Source organism: Myotis yumanensis, unplaced genomic scaffold (assembly GCF_028538775.1).
Source record: "Myotis yumanensis isolate MYYU_CA2020_CCGP unplaced genomic scaffold, mMyoYum1.0.hap1 SCAF_19, whole genome shotgun sequence".
Taxonomy (NCBI): domain Eukaryota; kingdom Metazoa; phylum Chordata; class Mammalia; order Chiroptera; family Vespertilionidae; genus Myotis; species Myotis yumanensis.
The window spans coordinates 17,723,039-17,746,103 of NW_027223770.1; the positions used below are offsets into that span (position 1 = coordinate 17,723,039).

A 23,065-nucleotide genomic window follows, 5' to 3' on the forward strand; every position below is an offset into this window, starting at 1 on the left:
ATCAAAAAAGCAATTCCAAAGAACACAGAGGACAAAATGAAGTATATTTTAGCCAAGATTTCACACTTTCGCCTCATCACAGCTTTTAGCAGCAGAAGCTGACTCAAACATTACAGAATTAGCGGTTTCCTTTCCCTGAATTTTAGGGCTAATAAATCAAAAAGTCATTAAGAAGAAAGGAAAACAAAAGCTCCACTGATGTCTTATTTCCTGAGTTCTCTAGTCTTCCCATTTTTGAACCCTGCTTCATTCTTTACTCCTTTCCATTCTTTTTGTATTCTTTCTCTTTGGTAAGTAATTCAAAAATAGTTCAAAAACAAAAATTCAAAAAACATACCTAAACTAATGTATGCATGTCCACCATGAAAAGGAGGTTTCCGTTTTGTCATTTTCTCTTTAGGTCTCTTGAATAATAGAAAAAATGGATAACATGCGGCTCTGTGCCAAGCACGGTAAGTGCCGTGGAAGTATGTATATATTCTCACGTAAAATACGCGCATTTTGGTTATTCCAGCAACCCTACCTGGTAGATGTTATCATCAGTTCCATTTCACAGATGAAGAGACTGAGGCACACAGAGGTTCAGAAGCTTGGCCTCAAGTCATGCGGTTAATAACTGGCAGATTGGGCCCTAGCCGGTTTGGTTCAGTGGATAGAGCGTCCGCCTGTGGACCATAGGGTTCTGGATTAATTCCGGTCAAGGGCACATACTGGTTGCAGGCTCCTCCCCGGCCCGGGCTCTGGTCAGGGCTCGTGCAGGAGACAACCAATGGATGTGCTTCTCTCACATGGATATTTCTCTCTGTCTTTCCCTCTCCCTCCCCCTCTCTCTAAAAATCAATGGGAAAATATCCTCGGGTGAAGATTAAAAACAAAACAACAACAAATAACTGGCAGGTTGGGGTTTGAATTCAGGTAGTCTACCACCAGAGCCTGCTGTAGTGCCTCCAACTAACATACAGGCTATTTTTTTAAAAATATATTTTATTGATTTTTTACAGAGAGGAAGGGAGAGGGATAGAAAGTTAGAAACATCGATGAAAGAGAAACATCGATCAGCTGCCTCCTGCACACCCCCTACTGGGGATGTGCCCGCAACCAAGGTACATGCCCTTGACCAGAACCAAACCTGGGACCCTTGAGTCCGCAGGCCGACGCTCTATCCACTGAGCCAAACTGGTTAGGGCACAGGCTATTTTTTAAAAATAAAACCACACAGATGTAACTGCGGTAGATCCCTCCCATTCTTTCCCCTCCCTACCTTCTCAAAGCAGCCACTCATCTGAAGATGCAGACAGTTCTCTACTGGATTTCCCCCTCACCTCCCCCCCACCTTTGGGTCTCAGATGAAGACGTCTGAGTAAATCATATTGCCCAGTTTTTAGCATCCAATCAATCTGCATCAGCCCACAAAGACCGCCCCCCCTTATTTTTTTGCAAATGAATGTATATATACATACCTTTCTATATACTTTCTCTAGCCCCACTCCCTCGTTTCCACATTGTTCACTTCCACAGTTAGCTGGTCGAGTGTGCTTTATATGTATCCTATATATTAAAAGGCTAATATGCAAATTATCCCCTCAACCAGGAGTTCGACCAGGGGATGGGGCCGGCCCACCAACCTCCCATGGCCCCTCCCCCCAGCCAGCCTGGCCTGATCGGCCCCTATCAGGGTGGGCCGGCCTGACCCCACCTGTGCACGAATTTGTGCACTGGGCCTCTAGTTTTTTAATATACTTTTATTGATTTCAGAGAAGAAGGGAGAGAGAGAGATACCCTTTGGATATGCTGCTTGTGAAGTAAGTGGATCCTGTTCTGATGTCGCCTGAAGCTGGCCACTGGGTGTGTTAGTTCTGGGGCCTCTTGGGAGGAACTCTGGTGCAGGCCAGAGTCATACATGGCCAATGACTGGCCCTGGGCAACCTGTTCGGAGCTACGAAGTGATCCACAGTTTGTGACTGCCTCCACTGGGCCTGGGTGTACGCAGAAAGGGCCAAGCTGTGCACCAAGGCTGGATTTTACCAGCACCAGGCCCATGGGCAAGTCAGCAGAAGTCCCAAGGACCCCAACATCTGCTTCTGTCTGCCCCCCGCCAGCTGCCTGATAGCTCAGTCACTGAAAGAGCCTCTGGCGGTACTTGAGGTGCAGGAGGTGGATTCTCAGTGAGCCACCAGATAGGCGTGGGTGGTATTCACCAAATAGATGCAGGTTCAAACTCAGTGCCAGTGCTGGGTCTGAGGCCACTCAGCCAATGTCCCAGGGTGTTCCAAGTCCATCTGTCACCTGCTGGGTGCCTATAGGCCTTTGGTGGGGTGGGGGCCCCAGGGAGTCATCAGGGTGAGGCCAGCAGGGTTTATGAGGCCCACACTGACCAAGATTTGGCCATGTCACGGGATGGCTCTGCATCAGGAGGGCATCCACGGGAAAAAATAGCCCCAATCCTAGAGCCACACAACTTAGTCTCTTCAAGATTCTGCCGGCAGCCTGAGCTCAACAGGGCAGGGCTGCTGGGGGTCAGGAGGGTGGGGCCAGTGGGTGTCCTGTGAGGGGGCGTTGCCAGAGTTGCTGGTCAGGCTTGGGGGAAGGTGGGAGGAGTGGCCCCCGCCCCAGAATCACACCAACCACTCAGTGTGTCCTGGAATCTGACCAGACTTCACCGGGGTGGGGCCCTCTGGAATGGAGAGGGTGGGGTCACCTGGAGCCCAGAGGGGCGGCTAGCGGATCTCCCATGAGGGGGATGCGCCAGTCGGGTTCACAGGGGGGATATCTCTCGCCTCCCAAGGCCACACCACTCAGTCAATGACACCCCCTGAGTCTGCCCAGACCTCTATACCCAGGCCCAAGCAGCTGACTCCTCAGCATGGCACGATCCCTGCAGGGTGGGGCACAGAGAGTACCGAGGGTGTTGCTGTTGCTTTTCCCAGGATGATGTTGTAAGGAGGAGAGTGCTCCGCCTAAGAAAGATGGCGTCTGTGGTGCGGGAGAGTGACTCAGACAGGGGTCCCTGCAGCTGTCCCCTCAGCTCTCTCCCCAGAGCCACAAATGACTCCAGTCCGCTCTGCCCTCCCTCCCCTGGAGCCCAGGGTGAGTGACTGACTGCAAAGGAGATTTTTGTGTGTGGGCCTTTAAGAGGACACCTGTGTCTCCAGCAGACTCTTGTCTCTCCCTGGAAGATAGAATCCCCACAGATTTTCTCAGCCAAATGGATGTGGGGACCTCTTCCCAGCTCTGGTCCTCTGGAGTAGGGAGCCTGGCATGGGTTTGAGACCTCAGACTTCTCAGGGAGAACCCCTGCAGCTGGAATATCCCCCCCTGGAGCTCATGGGAGTGGGGCCAGTCTTGGAAACCAGTCTCAATGTGGCTGCTTCTGTAAGTTTCTGGTTGGAAGACTTCTATTCAGCTAGTGTTCAGTTGGTTATTCAGGTTGATGGTTCTATATTTTAGTTGTAATTCCAGTTTGGACATGGGAGGAGGTGAGTGTAGCAGCCACCTAGTCTGCCGCATCCTGGATCCCTACCTCTTTCTTTCAAATACACAAAAGAAGCTATAAAACTATTATTCCCTGGCATTTTGAGATCTTGCTTCCTGGCAATTGTCTTCAGTTTTGACTCAAATAAACTCTAATAAAAATTCAAAAGCCCGGCCAGCGTGGCTCAGTGGTTGAGCATCACCTACTAGTATGAACCTGGAGGTCACAGTTCGATTCCCAGTCGGGGCACATGCCTGGGTTGTGGGCTCGATCCCCAGTGTGGGGTGTGCAGGAGGCAGCCGATCAATGATTCTCTCTCACCATTGATGTTTCTCTCTCTCTCTCTCCCTCCCCCTTCCTCTCTGAAATCAATAAAAAATATATTAAAGGCAGGTTTCTAGGTAACTCACCGTTTTAAAAAAAATATTGTAGACTTTATAATCATGTGTACCTAGGCTATACAAAATATGTAAAACAACATGAAATTTAAGCATAAGAGAAATGATGCAATCAAGAGAAAGGTAAACACTAGATGTTTGAGGCTGCTGCTGGGGTAACAGCGCTTACTGATTTACCGCGAAATTTTTTATAAACAGAAAGAGTACAGTCTAACAGAACAATAATAAATCTAGTACAGTAAATACCTAATCCAGTAACGGTTGTTTATCATCATTATCAAGGATTATGTACTATACATAATTGCACACGCTTTACTTTTATACAACTAGCAGCCCAGTAGCTTTGTTTACACCAGCATTACCACAAACACGGGAGTGATGCCGTGTGCTGTGCTGTTGTAATGGCTATCATGTTACTAGGTGACAGGAATTTTTCAACTCCATTATCATCTTATGGGATCACCATTGTATATGCAGTCCATCATCAACTGAAACATCAGTATGCATGACTATATTAGTAGTTCATTCATTTATGTTGTAAAATAGTATTTCATTTTATAGCTAAACTAGAGGCCCGGTGCACAGGTAGGGGTCCTGGGCCTGGCCGGCGATCAGGGCCGATCAGGGCCTCCCTTCACCTGGCTGCCAGCTGCTCAGCCTTCCTTCGTTCTACGCCACCCCCTGATGGTCAGCACACGTCATAGCAAGCAGTCGAACTCCTGGTCAGTGGAACTCCCGAGGGGACAATTTGCATATTAGCCTTTTATTATATAGGATGTACCACATTTTGGTGATCTACTCACCAGTTGATGGATATTTGAATTGTTTCCAGTTTTGAATATTATGCATAATGCTACTACGAACATTTACATATAAGTTTTTGCATGGACATGTTTTCATTTCACTTGGATATATACCCAGGAGTGAAATTGCTGAGTCATATAATAAGTTTGTTTAACTTTTTAAGATACTGTCAAATAGTAACCCAGAGTGGCAATACCACTTTACAGTTCCATAAGCAATAGATGAAGGATTCATTTTATTCACGTCCACCCCAGTTCTTATTATTTTCTGTATTTCTTATTATACTCATGCTAGTGGGTGCCTTGGTATCTCGTTATGGTTTTAAGTTTACATTTTTCTAATATTAATTGTTAACCATCTTTTCATGTGATTTTTAAATATTCATATGGTTTTTTGGTGAAGTATCTATTCAAATAGTTTGTCCATTTTTAATCAGGCCTCTTATTAATTGAGTTATAAGACTTCATTGTAACTCCAACCACAAGACCTTTATCAGATCTATAACCTGGAAATAGTTTCTCCTAGTCTGTGGCTTGACTTGTCATTTTATCAATGTCTCTTTTGAGATTTTAAATTGTGATGATGTCCAACTTATCAGATTTTTCTCTCACCAACCATGCTGTTGATGTAGATAGCATGTAGGGTCGGTCCTCTCTGGTCTGCCCTGTACAGACATGTGGAAACTTATCAAGACTTTTTGACTGTCTCCTATTCCAGATCTTCCTGTTAAATTTTTGGGCAGTCTCCCACTTGTCCCAGCCAGGACTACCAGCTGAGCCACTGGTTTTACCAGTTCGTTTGTCATCGAGATCACAATTATTCCTTACAGCGCTGCTGGGCGTGGGTTTTTCCAGCTCACTCCAAGTCAAGGGAGACCCCTCTGGCAGCGAAGCTGTGTGTTCTCACAGCCTGAACACCTACCTGGCAGTGCCTCCCACGAACTCTGGAGGAAATGGAAACAATCCCAGGAGGGTCGCCTCCGAACCTACTGTTTTTACCAAGTCCAGTGTCTCATCAATAACCCCTTCTAACTTGGTCATCTGCCCCCTTGGCCAATTCCCAGAGCCCTTAAATAGCTGTTTTTGACAATTTAGTCCAGTTTTATCATTGAGTTGGGGGGAGAAAATGTTCGGGGAAGTGGGGTTGAAGGACTGTGCGCATGAGACTGCCTCTCCCAACAAAAACAAAACTAGGTTGTTTGGGGGTGTTGCTGGGGCACCAACTCATCAGTTTAAAAATCAGTAAGTAAAGAAGAAGAGTTAGGCATCTAGCATGCCTTTTGGTATGAACTCTGTATCAGGGAAATCAGATTCCTTTAGGGCAGTGGTTCTCAACCTTCTGGCCCTTTAAATACAGTTCCTCATGTTGTGACCCGACCATAAAATTATTTTCGTTGCTACTTCATCACTGTCATGTTGCTGCTGTTCTGAATCGTCATGTAAATATCTGATATGCAGGATGGTCTTAGGCGACCCCTGTGAAAGGGTCGTTTGACCGCCAAAGGGGTCTCGACCCACAAGTTGAGAACCGCTGCTTGAGGGGATGAAGGTGAGTACATATAGACGTGGTCTAGCTAATAAATGCATAATGAATGATAGAAAATCACCATTGGCAATTTCTAATGAAATAACTAATTCAGGTAATGATCGTTAATATATAAACTTAACAAAATATGCCCAAGACTTCTATAGTGAACCCTATAAGACAATACTGAGAGAATTTAAAGAAGACCTATGTAAAAAAGGTCTATGTTCATATACTGTGTTGACTCAGTATATCATCATTTAATTCTCCCCAAATTGATCTATAGATTCAATGCAATCTCAGTCCATCACTGGCAGATTGTGTGTGTGTGTGTGTGTGTGTGTGTGTAAAACAATAAGCTTTTTAAAAATGAATATGAAATGCAAAAAAGGATCAGAATAGCTAAGACAAATTTGAAGAACAAAGCTGAAGGATTTACCTTATCAGATATCAAGACTCACAATGTCACAATCTAACAGCCTGGTTTGGCCAGTCAAAGGGCCTCCAGGGCACAGAGCCTGACAGTGAACTATCACAGGCTGAATGCCAAGGCCGTGCCCTTGGCCCCTGAGGTGCCAGACATCATCTCCATCACTGAGATAGTGACAGCCTACCCTAGAGATTGGCATATCTGTCATCAATCTGGCTAATGCTTATTTCTCACTCCACTTGCAGGAGGAAGAGGAGGACCGAGTTGCATTCACCTGCAGTAGACTTCCAATAGGCTTCCGCAGGGACACCTCGAGCCCCTGGCAATCTGCCACCAGTGGGCGCGACTTGGCCTCCCACCAGTCCAGGTCACCACAGGTGTTTTGGTCATCCTTCCTATCAGTGACACCCTGAGAGTAGGGCCCACCGAAAACCAGGTGGAGGGGGTGCTGCAGTTAGACACCAGGACTAGTGACAGTTGGGCTCTAAACCCAGATAAAGCCCAGGGCCCAGCACAGCAGGTGCCATTCCTAAGGGCCACTTGGGTGGGAAGCCAATGAAACAGCCCAGATTCGGTAAAGCAAAAAATGCTTGACCCTGGCAGCACTGGAGACAGCATGTACCCCTGTGGGTGGTCTTTTGCCCCCACTAGTTTAGGTGACCCCCAGGTACCAATTTTCAAAAATGAAAGAATAAAGACAGACTAAAAGTTAAAAAAACAAATGTCAGCATGGATGTGAAGAAATTGGAATCCTTGGGCACTGCTGGTGGGAATGTAAAATGGTGCCGCTGCTGTGTAAACAGACTGGCAGCCCAGCCCGCATGGCTCAGTGGTTGAGTGTTGACCTATGAACTCGGAGGTCACGGTTCGATTCTGGGTCAGGGCACATGCCCAGATTTTGGGCTCGATGCCCCAGTGCGGCATGCAGGAGGCAGCCAATCAATGATGCTCATCATTAATGTTTCTCTCCCTCTCCCTCTCTCTTCCTCTCTGAAATCAATGAAAATATATATTTTTAAAAATACAAAGAAAACAGTGTGGCAGTTCCTCAAAAAATCAAACATAGAATTGATGCAGCAATTCCATCAAAGAACTGAAAGCAGAAATTCAAACAGATATTAGTAGACAAAGGTTCCTAGAAACATCATTTTCAACAGCCAAAGGTGGAAACAAATTACATGTTTATCAACAGATGAATGGATAAAGAACCCGTACTTAACACATGCATTGAATCTTATTCAGCCTTAAAAATAAATGAAATTTTAAGGGTGGGGGGGAAAAAAGGACACATATGTAATACCCTTTGTAATGCTTTAAGCAATAAAAAATAAAATAAAATAAAAAAATAAAAAAATAAATAAATGAAATTTTGATGCATGGGTGAACCACGAAGACATTATGCTAAGTGAATTAAGCCAGACACAAAAGAACAAATACTGCCCAGCTGGTGTAGCTCAGTGGGTGGGTGTCAACCTATGAACCAGGAAGTTATGGTTGGGTTCCTGGTCAGGGTTGTAGGCTTGATCCTCAGTGGGGGGCATGCAGGAGGCAGCTGATGAATGATTCTCTCTCATCATTGATGTTTCTATCTCTCTCCCTCTCCCTTCCTCTCTGAAATCAATAAAAATCTATTAAAAAAACAAATACTATATGATTTCATGTACAGGAAACAGCTTGAGTCATCAAATTTATGGAGACAATGGAGAACAGTGCTTATCAGGGGCTGCAGAAGCAAGAAATGGGCAGTTATTACTTAAAGGGTTTACAGTTTCAATATAGGGTGATGGATAAGTTCTGGAGATAGAGGTGATGGTTGCATAATAATAACTTCATGCCACTGTATAATGTAAAATTATTAAAATGGTAATTTTATGTTACATATATTTTACCACACACACACTACTCTGCAAGCTTTTTAACTTTAATAATACGTCATGACTATTTTTCCTGGTCAGCAAATATAAATCCAATTCATCCTTTTTAATAACTACACAATATATTATAGAAAGGGCACACTATACTATTTTTAACTACTCCCATATTGACAAACATTTGCTGTTATAAATAGTGCTGCAGTCAAAATCTTTAAGGTTCTTATGATATATTAGGAGTCTCCAAACTGTGATTAGTGGGCAAAGTAAATAGTATATTTAGATCTTCCTCTAAGCCATTTTTTTTTTGTTTTTATTTGTTCCTGGTATAAAACTAAGGGCAAGATGTCCTACCATTTGGCTGCATATACCAAAAATCTCAACTAGCTGTGACTTATACAGGATATAATTGTATGGGCATTTCAGGACTGGTGTGGAAACTAGTGTGGAAACTTCTGCATGAGATCATCCAAGGATCCAGCCTTTTTTATCCTCTTACGCCACCCTGCATTTTCGTGGTCCAAGATGGCTCATTGTGATGTCCACGTTCCATTGAGCAGCAGAAGAGAGAAGATGGGCACACCTACTTCCGCTCAGGACTCTACCTAAAAGTTGCCTGTTCCACTTCCACTAATAGCCTATTGTCCTGAATTGAGTCATGTAATCCATCCTAGCTAAAAAGACTGGGAAAAATCCCACTCATTCCAGGTGGCCACATGCTGCATTAATACCATCATGGCCAAGAGAGACTAGTCAGGGGTGGGCAAACTTTTTGACTCGAAGGCCACAATGGATTCTTAAACTGGACCGGAGGGCCGGAACAAAAGCATGGATGGAGTGTTTGTGTGAACTAATATAAATTCAAAGTAAACATCATTACATAAAAGGGTACAGTCTTTTTTTTTTTTTTTTTAGTTTTATTCATTTCAAACGGGCCGGATCCGGCCCGTGGGCTGTAGTTTGCCCATGGCTGGACTAGATAGTGAGCAATTCTCTGATAAACTATGCCAAAAGAACGGTCAATTGTGTCAGCAATATTTATAAAATAAACCATTTTCCATCGAATTAAAATGCCGTCCTCTGGTTTATTAAGGCCCACATACAATTGGATCTGTTTCTAGACACTATTATATTAAAATAGCTTTATAATAGTTGTTAGCTGTTCTTATTGTATTAATTTATAGTTGTTGATATATTAGTAATTTATCTTTTAACTGTTTGATTTGTTATTTGATTTACATTATTTTTACAGATCAAGTTCAAGATGGTCCACCTGTTTTGTAAAAACTGTTTTGTTCTGGCACTTGGATATTATAATTTGAGGCAGAGATCATTTTCCTAGTTCTGATTTTTCTTTTATCTTTTTACTTATTTCAGAGAGGAAGGAAGAGGGAGAGAGAGAGATAAATATCAATGATAAGAGAGAATCATTGATCAGCTGCCTCCTGCACACCCCCTAATGGGGATCGAGCCCACAACCCAGGCATGTACCCCGACTGGGAATTGAACCGTGACCTCCTGGTTCATAGGTGGATGCTCAAGTACTGAGCCACACCAGCCAGGCTAGTTCCAATTTTTCAATGTTAAGGAGCATCTCTACCCACCAATAGCTACAACTAAGAGGTCACACATTTGTTCGTCATCAGAGCCTTAGAGGAAGAGAAAACCTCACTAAAGAGAAAGCCTGACCATAGCAGAGATCTGATGACAAGGAACAGGATGTCCCAGGGTAACAGGCATCCAAGACTCCACCTTGTCATCCATTTGAAAAACAATGGGTGTGAGCAAGTCCCAAGGTGATGGGAAATGAGAGAGGTGCTCTCCCAGCTCTGGCTCTGGCGCATTAGCCATCTGAAGTGTGTGGCTCCATCAGCCTTTAACTGGTTTCGGTGCCTCTCTGCCATTACCTCCTTCCACCAGGCTTCATTTCCATTCATTCATTCATTCATTCATTTATTTATTTATTTATTTAGAGTCTGTTTATTAAAGCCAGGGACAGTGGAACAAGGAAAGACTTAGGATAGAAGACGCAACAGAAGAGAGATGAGGCAGGGCTGCTCTGGCTCTCTGGAAACGTTATGGGAGAGAAGTGAGCCAAGGCGGGGCTGCTGTCAGCTCCCTGGAGAGGCAGAGAAAAGGGGGCTCTGGAGACAGGTTCAGGGGGGTTAGTTAGCCCAGGACAAGCTACCCCTGCCCATTGCTCCCCTGGTTGCAAGTCTCCTGGGGTTCCTCAGAGTTTAGAAGATGCACCCATGTGGGGGAAGTAAAAGGGGAGGGGAAAATGCAGGCATGCTGGGGGCGAGGGTGCACCCACTCTCTTATAGAGGAGATTTGCTCAGATTTATGCCTTATCCTTAAAAGTGCCTTCCTTTGTAGAAAAGGAAAGCTATTGGATCAAAAGAAGCTGCATTTGGGAGCCTTCCCTTCCACCCAGCTAGTGTGTATCCTTTGCCTTTCTTTTAAACCTAAATGCAGCATCTCTTCCAGGAAGACCTTCTTGGTTTCCTGTGCCCTCGACAATGGATAAGCTGGAAGGTGTCTTAGAGATCTCAGCCCTGGCTTCCTCTGGTCACGGCCAAGCTTGTCAATCTCGCAGCCGGAGGGTCCGGTCCATGGGCACCCACTGCGACCAACTGTGACCTCCTAAGACCGTGGTTGGCAAACTGCGGCTCATGAGCCACATGCGGCTCTTTCGCCCCTTGAGTGTGGCTCTTCCTAAGCCTTAGGAGTACCCTAATTAAGTGAATAACAATGTACCTACCTATATAGTTTAAGTTTAAAAAATTTGGCTCTCAAAAGAAATTTCAATCGTTGTACTGTTGATATTTGGCTCTGTTGACTAATGAGTTTGCCGACCACTGGCCTAGGATGCAAAGTCATGGCAGAGCCTGGGAGGCGGCGGCCGGGACTGGGATATTTAAACGAGGCAAACGGCCCGCGGGCCTGCGCGTTTGACCTGCTTGGAACACCTGCCAGCACTCCTCCCAGGTTCCCATGGCTAGCTCTGGGGTGGCGCCTGGGCTCTTGCATTCTTTCACCTGCCACAGGGATTGATGAGCAACAAAGTGGGAAATTCAACTCAGCCAACCCTTAACGCACAGATGAGAACATCGAGGCCACCTGATGCAACAACGGAAATTAGCATTTCTTAGTGGGAAGCTGCTCTTTCAGGGCAAGGACTTTTTCTCCGTTGTCGCAGCTCTAACACCAGCATCCAGAACTGTGCCTACCTAGCAGTGGCAGATTTAAAGGGGGAGGGAAGGAAGGAAGGGAGGAAGGAAGGAAGGAAGGGAGGGAGGGAGGGAGGGAGAGAGGGAGGGAGGGAGAAAGGAAGGAAGGAAGGGGAAGGGAGGAAGGGAGGGAGGAAGGGAGGAAGGGAGGGAGGAAGGGAGGAAGGAAGGAAGGGAGGAAGGAAGGAAGGAAGGAAGGGGAAGGGAGGAAGGGAGGGAGGAAGGGAGGAAGGGAGGGAGGAAGGGAGGAAGGAAGGAAGGGAGGAAGGAAGGAAGGAAGGAAGGAAGGGAGGGAGGGAGGAAGGGGAAGGGAGGAAGGGAGGAAGGAAGGGAGGAAGGAAGGAGGGAAGAAGGAAGGGAGAGAGGGAGGAAGCTTGGTGTGGCTGCACCCAGCTGGAACTACCGCGCTGGCTTGGTCCAGGATATGACACATTCTCCTGGGCACAGCCTCTCGCCCAGGCCCGGCCACCGCCTCCCAGGCTCGGTCACTGCTTTGCACCCCAGAGGTCACAGTTGCTCGCAGCGCTGCCCATGGATCGGACCCTGCGGAGCGCACCTCTGAGGAGTGTCGGGGCGGGGAACACGTCAGGTAGAGGTCAGGGGCGGGGAGGAAAGTGAGGACTTGGAGAAGGAAGGACCGGCACGTGAACGGGGGGCGGGGAGGGGCGGGCGGGGGCGGGGAGTGCGGGCTACATAGAGCCCGGCGCCGGCGGGAGGGGCTCGCACCTGCTCCTCGGCGGCAGCGCGCCAGCGGGTCGCTGGGCACTCAGCTCAGGTGAGAGGCCCGCTGTGGGCACGGGGCTCGGACGGGAGGGGACTCCGATGGGAAAGGGGCCTCGGACGGGAGGGGACTCCGGTAGGAAAGGGGGCTCGGACGGGAGGGGGTTTGGAGGGGGCTCGGACGCAGAGGGGGCTCAGACGGGGAGGAGGCTCGGACGCGGTGGGGGTTCGATGGGGAGGGGCCTCGGATGCAGAGGGGGCTCGGACGGGGAGGGGGTTCGGATGGGGAGGGGCTCAGATGGGGAAGGGGGCTCGGACGCAGAGAGGGCTCGGACGGGGAGGGGGCTCGGACGCAGAGGGCGCTCAGACGGAGAAGGGGCTCGGAAGGGAGGGGGCTCGGACTGGGAGAGGGCTGGGTTGCCGAGGTGCTCGGACGGGGAGGGGTTTTGGAGGGGAGGGGGCTCAGACGGGGAGGGGGCTCGGACGCGGTGGGGGCTCGATGGGGAGCGGCCTCGGACGTTGCCCAGGTGGGAAAAGCTGGAAAGCTCACGGTTGGGGACGCTCCCCCCACCCCAGGGCCCCTCTGCCGTGGCCTGCGGCGCTGGGATGAATTTGCTGGGTTGCCCGCGTTGCGCGGGAGAGGAGCTGGGAAGTGCGAAGCCCCTGCCGTCCATCCCCCCCCCCCCCCACACACAACCCCCACCCCGCGGGTTAGAGACGCCAGGGCGACTGGTGCCTGGCACAGAGGCCGGAGCTGCTTTCGTGGCTCGATGGGACGGTGGGCTGAGCAGTCCCACTGTCACTTCTCGGGGCGCCCGTCCACAGACCCACCAACCAGGTTCTGCCCTGAAGCCAGGAATCTAATCAGAGACGATTGACTGATTGGTCGATTGATTGATTAATTGATTGATAACGTCCCCGAAGCCTTTATTCCGCTTCCGCTAGTAGCCAGGTGGGTAGAAACAGATCCAGGAGCCAGGGGTGCCATTCGCGCTGGGTGGAGAGGTTTACGGGACCTAGAAACAGGTTTGGGTGACCCTGCCTGGGTCTAGAGGAGATAGGACCCGCCCAAACGCAGGAAACATTTGTGTTTCACTAAGGAAACCTGCGCTTTATGGAAAGTTAGCCAGGCGCCCCTTGGAAAAGTCCCAGAAGCGAGCATTTCCTTGCCATTCTCTCCCACCTGCCCCCCCAGTTTCTACCATGGCCCCCCTCTTCCCCGTCCCTTTGCCCCACTGCCCCACCCAGCACTCCGCCTGGCTCATAAAGTGGCTGAGGAGCTGTCCCTGTGCTTTTACATTCACTCTGGGAGGGAGTGTGGCTTCGTGTTCAGAGGAAACGAATCCTGATACCGAGATAATGAGGCCGGGCGCTTCCGAGGACCGGCGTCCTCCCTGACCCCGAGTTGTGGGCTTGGTGATGACGGGCAGGTGGAATTGTAGGTGGGATTTCTCCAGGGTGGCCCCTTGGTTTCCCGGGGAGAGCGCCTCCCAGACGCGTGGTGAGGCGTGGTTTCTGCTTGTGCGTTATTTGTTTGGGTATCTGGGGAGCCAGGCATACAATCTCCTTTATTAAGGAGCTTGGATCTCCTCTGACTTCCGTGCGAGGTGGACACAGCACCGCCGGTGACTTAGCTCCTGGGTGCATTCATCCTTCTATCCCATGGGCTCCTCCCTCGCCCACCTGGCGGCCGTGGGCTGTGATGGCCACGGAGAAGCTGTTGATCTCACGTTCTGCACGTTATTCTATTTGGCGTCCCCCCCCCCCCCCCCCGCCCCCCGTGACCTTGGTTGTGTCTCTTGCCTAATCTCAGCAAACAGCACTTGGAGATCGTTGGGATTTGGCAAGGGCTGGGGAGAAAGACCTGCTTTCTTTTCTCCCCGCCACCTTCGGGTTAACCTCGGCTGCTGCGCTTAATTGGTCAAAGTACAGGTGTTCCTAGGTCGGCTATAATGGAAGCGTTATCGCTTGTCCTCAAACATCTCTGCTGGTTGATGTGGATAAGGGCAGTTTTACCCGAGGTGGGGCCACTCCCATAGCCAAAGTTCCTGCTATTGTGAAACTTTGTATAATTGTGGGTAAGAGAACTAAAGTCACTCCTGTGTCATCAGCTAATGACTGCATATGGAGACAGAGTTCGTATCGATGGTTTTTTTTCTATAGACGGGTCATAAAACAAAAACCAGATTATTCACAGCTCGATGTGATGCTGCGTGTGAGCCATTGGGGGCCACGGGTCGGGAATCCCCACACTGTGTTTGAACTGAGCTTTCCTTCTAGCCACCCACCCTCTCCACCACACCGTCACTGCGGCTCAAGCAAGTAGGCGATTTGCATTGTAGCTGTTTTTGCTTCTCGTGTCTGTCCTCTTGTGTGAAAATAGAATGGGTCGCCAGGCAGAAGGACACTCAAAAGATCTGTCAGCCTTGGGTGATGATGGATTAAACTGAAGCTATCAAAGCGCACACGCGTGTTTCCCTGGCAGGATTTAGATATTATAAGCCATTTTCAGTGTCTTGTGGGTATCACATCACAAGGGGGCTTTACAGAGAACAAGATGGTTTCCACAAGCAGCCCTGTGAGGGCAGAAGAATAGCCGATTTCATAAATAAGGACACTGAAACTTCGAGATACTGAGAATCTGGCCTGGGCTTATCCATCTGATAGGTGGCAGCTAGGATGCAACGCAGAGCTCTCCCAAATATCACAGCCCGTCCAGGGTGGTGTGTGTGTGTGTGTTTGTGGGGTGAGGAGTTGTCATTCGTCTTTCCTGAACATGTATTTAATATATTCTCTGACTTGAACTCTTAGACTATAAATTTAGAGACATTCTCGTTTGGTATATGTCATGCCCATCATTTTGTCAATGTCATCACAATGTATTTTAGAGCTGAGGATAGCCTTCAAGATGGTCAAGCTCAATGTTCTTGTTTTCCAAAGCGGGGGGGGGGGGGGGGGGGGGGGGCGAGGTGGATTCGGGAAAAATTGAGCAAGTATGTCATGTTGCTTCCCCAAATCTACTTTGCTGAAGAATTACGGCTCAAACCTAGGTCTCCTGGTGTTCAGACTCCTGTTCTTTCTGGCATGGGGTCCCTTGAGGATTCCCTAGATACATAAGTCAGCTGGTTTAGTTTGATTGACTCCATTGCTTTGGGGGGAAGGGGAGTAGTCTGTGACAGCAAACTATAGCTTCCCTGAATCCGGGACTCAAACTTCTGTAGATTATTCTGCTCTTGCTGTATCCCATGTTCCATGAAGGGAAGAGCTTTATTTGTCTGGCCCAGGGGTCCTCACACTACGGCCCGCGGGCCACATGCAAATACAAATATTGTATTTGTTCCCGTTTTGTGTTTTTACTTCAAAATAAGATAGGTGCAGTGTGCATAGGAATTTGTTCATAGTTGTTTTTAAAACTATAGTCCGGCCCTCCAACGGTCTGAGGGACAGTGAACTGTCCCCCTGTTTAAAAAGTTTGAGGACCCCTGGTCTGGCCCATGTGTGATTCCCAGCACAGTGCCTGTAGTAGGCACTCAATGAAATACGTTCAATAGCTAGCAAATAGTTATTTCTTGGGTTAGAGGAATAACAGGAATTTAGGTGTTGGGAAAAGGTGAGTTTAGTCCTATCTGTACTATTCCTAATAGATAATAATGATCGCATTCAATTAAAAAAATCTAGAAACAAATATAAAGAAATGTTCGTTATGAATTCTGGGTGTTGAATGTTCTTGTTTGCAATTCTTTGTGTATTAAAGTCCTCAAATGATAAAAAAACAACAACTATCAAATAAACATTTGAATACCTGTGAGATGTCATTCAGCTACTGTCACAGATCTCCCTAATCCAGTGACTTAAGTAAGGAGATTGTTTTTCACAAACAATTTAGGTGTCTGGAGCTGAGAAGTCTGGGCTGGGCAGCTTTTCTGCCTTCCTGCACCACTGTCCTTGGCAGGCAGCTTGCGTCCTCACTGAAGGGCAGGCACCTCTTCCGTGTCATCTAGAGGGCAGAAGGCAGGTACCAGCTGAGTCTGTCCTTTTTTTTTTTTTTTTTTTTTTTTAATAAAACAAGATCTTTCCTGAAAGCCCCACCCAGTCAACTTCCTCCATCTCCTTCACATAAGGATGGTGTCCCATAGCCACTCCTGAGAGCCTGAGAGGATTTAGTGCTTTGTCAGACATACTGCCAATGCAACAAAATAGGGGCTCTGTTAATAAGGAAGAGGGTGAAAGGCTGCTGATTGGGTAGGCAGTTACCGGAGTTTGCCCGCATATGTTTTCTGATTCATTGACTCTTGTCTTCTACATCGGTTGTTGGGTTGTTTCTTTATTTTGTTCTTTGGTTTACTAACAAGCAATAGATACGTAGTGGGCCTGGAGGAACTTTTTTAAATTATAGAGTCTGAAGTTCATTCTAGGATATGCTGGTTACTTAAGTCCGGGACAGGCCTGTAAATCTGAATAATAAACAGCCCTCTGGGTAACTGAAATGCAAGTGTTTGCCAGAGCACAACTTAAAAAGCATTGAGTTGGGGGTGTATTTCCAACAGCTTTCTGTATCACTCCTCTTGAGGATATTACTGAAACGGAATTTTTGGACTGGAATCCGGATTCTTTGTCCGCCACAGTCGAAGAATGAATCCACGGACAGAGAGTAGTATAGCAAAGGTGGAGATTTATTGAAGAACAAGTACAGACTCCCACGTGGGGAGAGGGAAGGAGTCCCACAGAATGGACTCCCACGTGGGGAAGGAGAAAGGGGTCCCACTGAGTTCTTTTTCCCTAGGGCTTATAAAGGCTGCAGATCCTGGTGCCTTGATATCCCCTGATGGGTCACTATTCCCTTAGACTGGTTACTATAGTAACTCCTGAACTCAAAGGTCAACCACCACATGGAACATGTGATACCCTCCTCCCTCATTGTCCTTTTCTTTCTGGCTTTCTTCCCTCTTCATTTTGTAAATATAGACCTTTTTGGCTACTTCCAGCTCCCCTGTCTTATGTAAATGCAACTGTTGCTGCTCCCTGCACCTGGCTTCCTTGTGCTATGGAGATGTACCTTCTCCCAATCCGTAGCCCTGTGTTTTCCCATGGACCCCAATTCTAAAAATTCCCTAAGCCTGCCTATATTCCCCTAAAATTCCTGTTTCATTACTTCATTTTTTAAATTTTATATTTTGGTCAACATAAGTAAATGTATAGTTCTAAGGTCTTTATGGAGCCTATACTGAGCTGCCCCCTATAGGTGACTACTTGTAATGCTTTGGGCTATTTTTTTTTTTTTTCTCATATTTACCACCATATTGCCAAATAGCATGCTACTGGCTATTTTTCTTTTTCCAGTTCTAGATACTATCTGTGAACTTCCTACCTTGGAGGATGAGGATTCGGCTTCCTTTATTCTATCTCATATTGACCTCTGTTTCTTGCAAGATCCCAATATATTCTGCTTATGTTAAATACAGCAGTGTTTATTTTTTCATTTCTTTATTAAGTTATTATATATGTGTCCTTATCCCCACATTACCCCCCCCACCCCCCAACTCATGCCCTCACCCCCTTGTTGTCTGTGTCAATTGGTTAGGCCTATATGCTTGCATATAAGTCCTTTGGTTGATCTCTCCCCCTTACCCCCACCCTCCCCCACCTTCCCTCTGAGGTTTGACGATCTGATCGATGTTTCTCTGTCTCTGGATCTGTTTTTGTTCATCAGTTTATGTTGTTCATTATAGTCCACAAATGAGTGAGATCGTGTGATATTTATCTTTCTCTGACTGGCTTATTTCACTTAGCATAATGCTTTCCAGTTCCATCCATGCTGTTGCAAATGGTAAGAACTCCTTTTTTACTGCAGTGTAGTATTCCATTGAATACAGCAGTGTTTAATTAGTGTTTACATTATTATGACTATGCAGATATTATTCACAACTGTGCCTTATGATAAACCATGTTTTTTTAAAGAATAGTTTATTGATTTTGAGAGAGAGGAGGAGGGAGAAGAGAGAAACATCCATGTGAGAGCACAACACTGATCCCCTCCCTCTTTGCAGGTCCTGCCTGGGATCTGCCCTGACCAAGAATTGGTAATCGACCAACTGAGCCACACCAGTCAGGGCAATAAATCATGATTTTTACACTTCTTTCCTGGTCAACCTTTTTCCATCCCCTGGAGTTAGTCATTGCTTCACCTTCTTCAATTTGCTTAGTTTTTTGAATTTTCATTACCAATTCTTGTTCAAACGTTGACAGGATGGTAAAATTCCCCTCAGAAGAATTTTACCGGTGTGGCTCAGTGGTTGAGCATCAAGTAGCCACTTTGATTTTCTCTCTCTCTTGGAAACTTCCCAGCTCAGCCCCCACCCTCTGGGACTGGCTGTTCTCAGAGCCCCTGGGATACTGGGAGCTCCCTCGCTGCCAGCCTGGGAATGCCTGGATTCCTGTTCCTTGGATTCCATGCCTTCTCACTCCTTGGTTTTGCTGGAGCACAGCTTCCCGAGAAAAGGCACATAGAGACAGAGCAGGGTTATCTGGCAGCTTACAAAGCTCATGGGCCCCTGGGAGGGTTAACAGCTGCTGCCAGGTGTTGGATGGGGAGGAAAAGCCAGATTGCCACCAAGAAGTATTTGGGCCCGGCCAGTGTGGCTCAGTGGTTGAGCATCACACTATGAACCAGGAGGTCATGGTTCGATTCCCAGTCAGGACACATGCCTGGGTTGCAGGCTTGATCCCCAGTGTGGGGTGTGCAGGAGGCAGCCGATCAATGATTCTCTCTCATCATTGATGTTTCTATCTCTCTCCCTCTCCCTTCCGCTCTGAAATCAATAAAAATACTTTTTTCTAACAGAAGCATTTTTGGTTAATTTCCTAAAGAGATCTTAAAAGAGTCCTGAACCTCCATGGCTCTGATTTCTTGTGATTTCTTTTCTCAGTCTGAATAAATATTCACTTTCACACCCAATTTTGTTATTTGCAATTTTATGATTCTTTTTTTCGTAAAGAGTGCTCCCCAAATTATGTAGAAGTCAGGCCCCACAGGATATGGCTGCTTTTTGAGACGTTACGCATTTAAGGTGTCCGTTTTCTTCCTTCGTACTTGGCGGATGGTGGCTGGATAGAGGGTATTAACTGGAAATAGCTTCCTCTCAGTTTTGAAATCGCTGTTCCATTTTCTCCTGCCTCCTTGGAGTGCTGTTGAGAAGGCGATGCCATTCTGACTTCTGGTCCCTTGGATTTTGTTTTAATCTCTTGGGAGTTTGTAGGGTTTTCTTTTCTATATATATTCCTCCTGTTCTGATATTCCACCACGTCATTAATTACTGATAGGATGTGTTTGTTTGTTTGTTTGAGTCATTGTTCAGGTACTTTCAAGTCCTTTTCCATCTAAAAATCATATCCTGCAGTTCTGGGTGGTTTTCTTGTTATATCATTTCCTCTGGCCTGTTTTTCTGAAACATTAGTTACTTAGATGTTGGGTCTCTTGGATCCGCCCTCTGAGTTGCTTATCTTTCCCCAAGTTCAAAGCTGTCTCCTGTCTTTTAGTTCTAATAAATTTCCCAGGCCCTCCTATGAAATTTTTCTACTTCTACCATGATATGTGTAATTCCCAAGGGCTTTTATTTGGGTACGGAGCCTTTTACATGTTTTATGGCATCCTGTTTTTATTTCATGGATACAATATCTTCTCAGATTTCTCTGAGAATATTAACCTGGTATTTTTTCTACACTTTTAAGTTTTCATCAGCTGCCTACAGCGTCTGTTTATTTTCAAAGTCTCTCTGTTATTTTTGGTTCTGCCTTTTATGTGGGGAGCTTAAGGATGTCCAAGTTTAAGGATGGTGTACTAAAAACAAGAATGGCATACTAAAATGCAGTCTTGGGGTGTTTGTAGAGTGGCAAGCTTCATTGCAGGGTGATCAGACAGAGCACGGTTTTTTGCTGGCTTATCGTTATATCTCCAGCAGCTTTCTAGTATAATCAGTTTCTCATTAAAAAGGCCCTATCTCTAGCCCAGCCAGTGTGGCTCAGTGGTTGAGCATTGACCTATGAACCAGAAGGTCATGGTTCAGTTCCCAATCAGGGCATATGCCCAGGTTGTAGGCTGGATCCCCACTGTGGAGCATGCAGGCGGCAGCCAATCAATGATTCTCTCTCATCATTGATGTTTTTCTCTCTCTCTCTCCCCCTCCCTTCCTCTCTGAAATCAATACAAATATATATTTTTAAAAAAGAAAGGCCCTTTAATCAATAAAGCATTTAAAAAAGGCCCTATCTTGCTGAAACTGGTTTGGCTCAGTGGATAGAGCGTTGGCCTCCGGACTGAAAGGTCCCAGGTTCGATTCCGGTCAGGGCATGTACCTGGGTTGCGGGCACATCCCCAGTAGGAGGTGTGCAGGAGGCAGCTGATCGATGTTTCTCTCTCATCGATGTATCTAACTCTCTATCTCTCTCCCTTTCTCTCTGTAAAAAAATCAATAAAAATATATATATATTTTAAAAGGCCCTATCTCTAGCCATTTGAGAAAAGGCCACTAATAACTTGGATTTATTTATTATGTAATTTCTTTTTTTTTTTTTTAAATATATTTTATTGATTTTTTACAGAGAGGAAGGGAGAGAGATAGAGAGTTAGAAACATTGATGAGAGAGAAACATCGACCAGCTGCCTCCTGCACACTCCCACTGGGGATGTGCCCGCAACCCAGGTACATGCCCTTGACCGGAATCGAACCTGGGACCTTTCAGTCCGCAGGCCGACGCTCTATCCACTGAGCCAAACCGGTTTCGGCAATTTATTATGTAATTTCTTTAGCAGTAGAGATTCTTTTTCTATGGAAGCTAAGTGGTAGTCTAGGGTTCAAAATCAGACTTCTGTTCTGGACTCCACCCACGTTAGAGTACCTGGTGCTTCTGTCACCTGTGTGTCCCTCCACGTCCCTGTCTGTCACAGAGACCATCAGAGGCTTCCATGAAGACTGAGTTCTTTCCTATTAAAAAAATGAAAAGTGCCCTAGCCAGTTTGGCTCAGTGGATAGAGCATCTGCCTGCAGACTAAAGGGTCCCAGGTTCTGTTCTGGCCAAGGGCCCATGCCTGGGTTGTGGGCTAGATCACCCCGCCCCAGTAGGGGGCCTGCAGGAGGCAGCCAATCAATGATTCTATCTCATCATTGATGTTTCTATCTCTCTCTCCCTTTCTCTCTGAAATACATATATATATATATATATATATATATATATATATATGTATTTTTTAAAGCTTTAAAAAAGATTATAGGGCAATATATATATATATATATATATATATATATATTTACAAATAATTATTTTGGAGTAAGCATTTCCAAAACATGCATTCCCCACCCAGAATGAAATACTTAGGGACCCAGAATGAATCAGGGGCTTGGAAGCAGCTCTATCTCAGTGATGGTGAACCTATGACACGTGTGTCAGAGGTGACACGCGAATTCATTTTTTTGGTTGATTTTTCTTTGTTAAGTGGCATTTAAATATATAAAATACATATCAAAAATATAAATCTTTGTTTTACTCTGGTTGCAAATATCAAAAAATTTCTATATGTGACACGGCACCAGAGTTAAGTTAGGGTTTTTCAAAATACTGACACGCAGAGCTCAAAAGGTTCGCCATCACTGCTTTTTATGTCACTTCCCCTTGGCTGGTGCTATCTCATGCCAGTATTTGTCCTAACAGGCTGTTTCTGAGAAGATTTCGTTGAGATGGAAAAGCATAATTCGCCTGGTAATCTTTCTTTAGGAGGCTTTACTAGGGAAAGATCGTCCTAGAACCTCTGGAGAATTTCTTGGTTATAGGATCTGGGAGAGAATTTCTGTCCCTGAAGATCACTCTCGGGATTCATGCCTTTCCACCTTGTAAAGCCTGACGTGAGAGTCTAAGCGTGAGGCCGATTCATCACTCTCGGCTGGGGAAGCTTTAGGTCATGGAGACCCTGGGTACCGTGTTACAGGCATGACTCCTGGTCTCGCTTTCCAAGACCTCTTCATTGGAAAGCCTCCACGTTAGATACTGGGGTTTCCGCTGTGGGCTTCTCCTGCTCAGGCACCTTCAAAGAAGACTTGCAAACTCCTCAAAGGCTGGGGTTCAGTCTTGCTCTCCCTGTTCCCCCATCACCGATCCTAGAACAGTGCCTGATGCATAATATGCTCCAGATTAATGTGGCTTGACTTCAGTTGACTTCATTACCCTTTGTAAATGAGCCCTTCCTACTTGTCCCCTTGCTGTTTCCTCTGTTTCTCCTGCACCTTTTTCTAAAACTATGTTTTTATTGATTTCAGAGTGAAAAGGAGAGGGAGAGAAAAATAGAAACATCAATGATGAGAGAGAATCATGGATCGGCTGCCTCCTGCACGCCCCACACTGGGGATCGAGCCCACAACCTGGGCATGTGCCCTGACCTGGAATCAAACTGTGACCTCCTGGTTCATAGGTCAACGCTCGACCACTGAGCCATGCTGGCCAGGCTCTTCTGCATCTTTTTATGTCACTTCCCCTTGGCTGGTGCTACCTCATCCTCAGAGTTGATAGATGGAACTGCTGGAAGATAACAGACCAGGAAGTTGTCAAACTACCAGGACTCCAGGTAG

At 46.5% G+C, this 23,065-nt stretch overlaps 1 protein-coding gene across 4 annotated transcripts in view; it reads left to right on the top strand.

The window, feature by feature from the left end:
* Positions 1-12,221: 12,221 nt before the first annotated feature.
* Positions 12,222-23,065, top strand: part of TMEM45B (transmembrane protein 45B) — a 29,937-nt gene continuing 19,093 nt past the window's right edge. Inside the window, exon 1 of one of the 4 annotated variants that reach the window (XM_070399684.1) lies at positions 12,222-12,318. The gene's annotated coding sequence lies outside the window, so the exon portion shown is untranslated. Of the gene's footprint in view, positions 12,325-12,421; positions 12,505-22,994; positions 23,062-23,065 lie in introns of those variants that run through there. The other 3 variants (XM_070399687.1, XM_070399683.1, XM_070399686.1) reach the window with 3 other exon arrangements.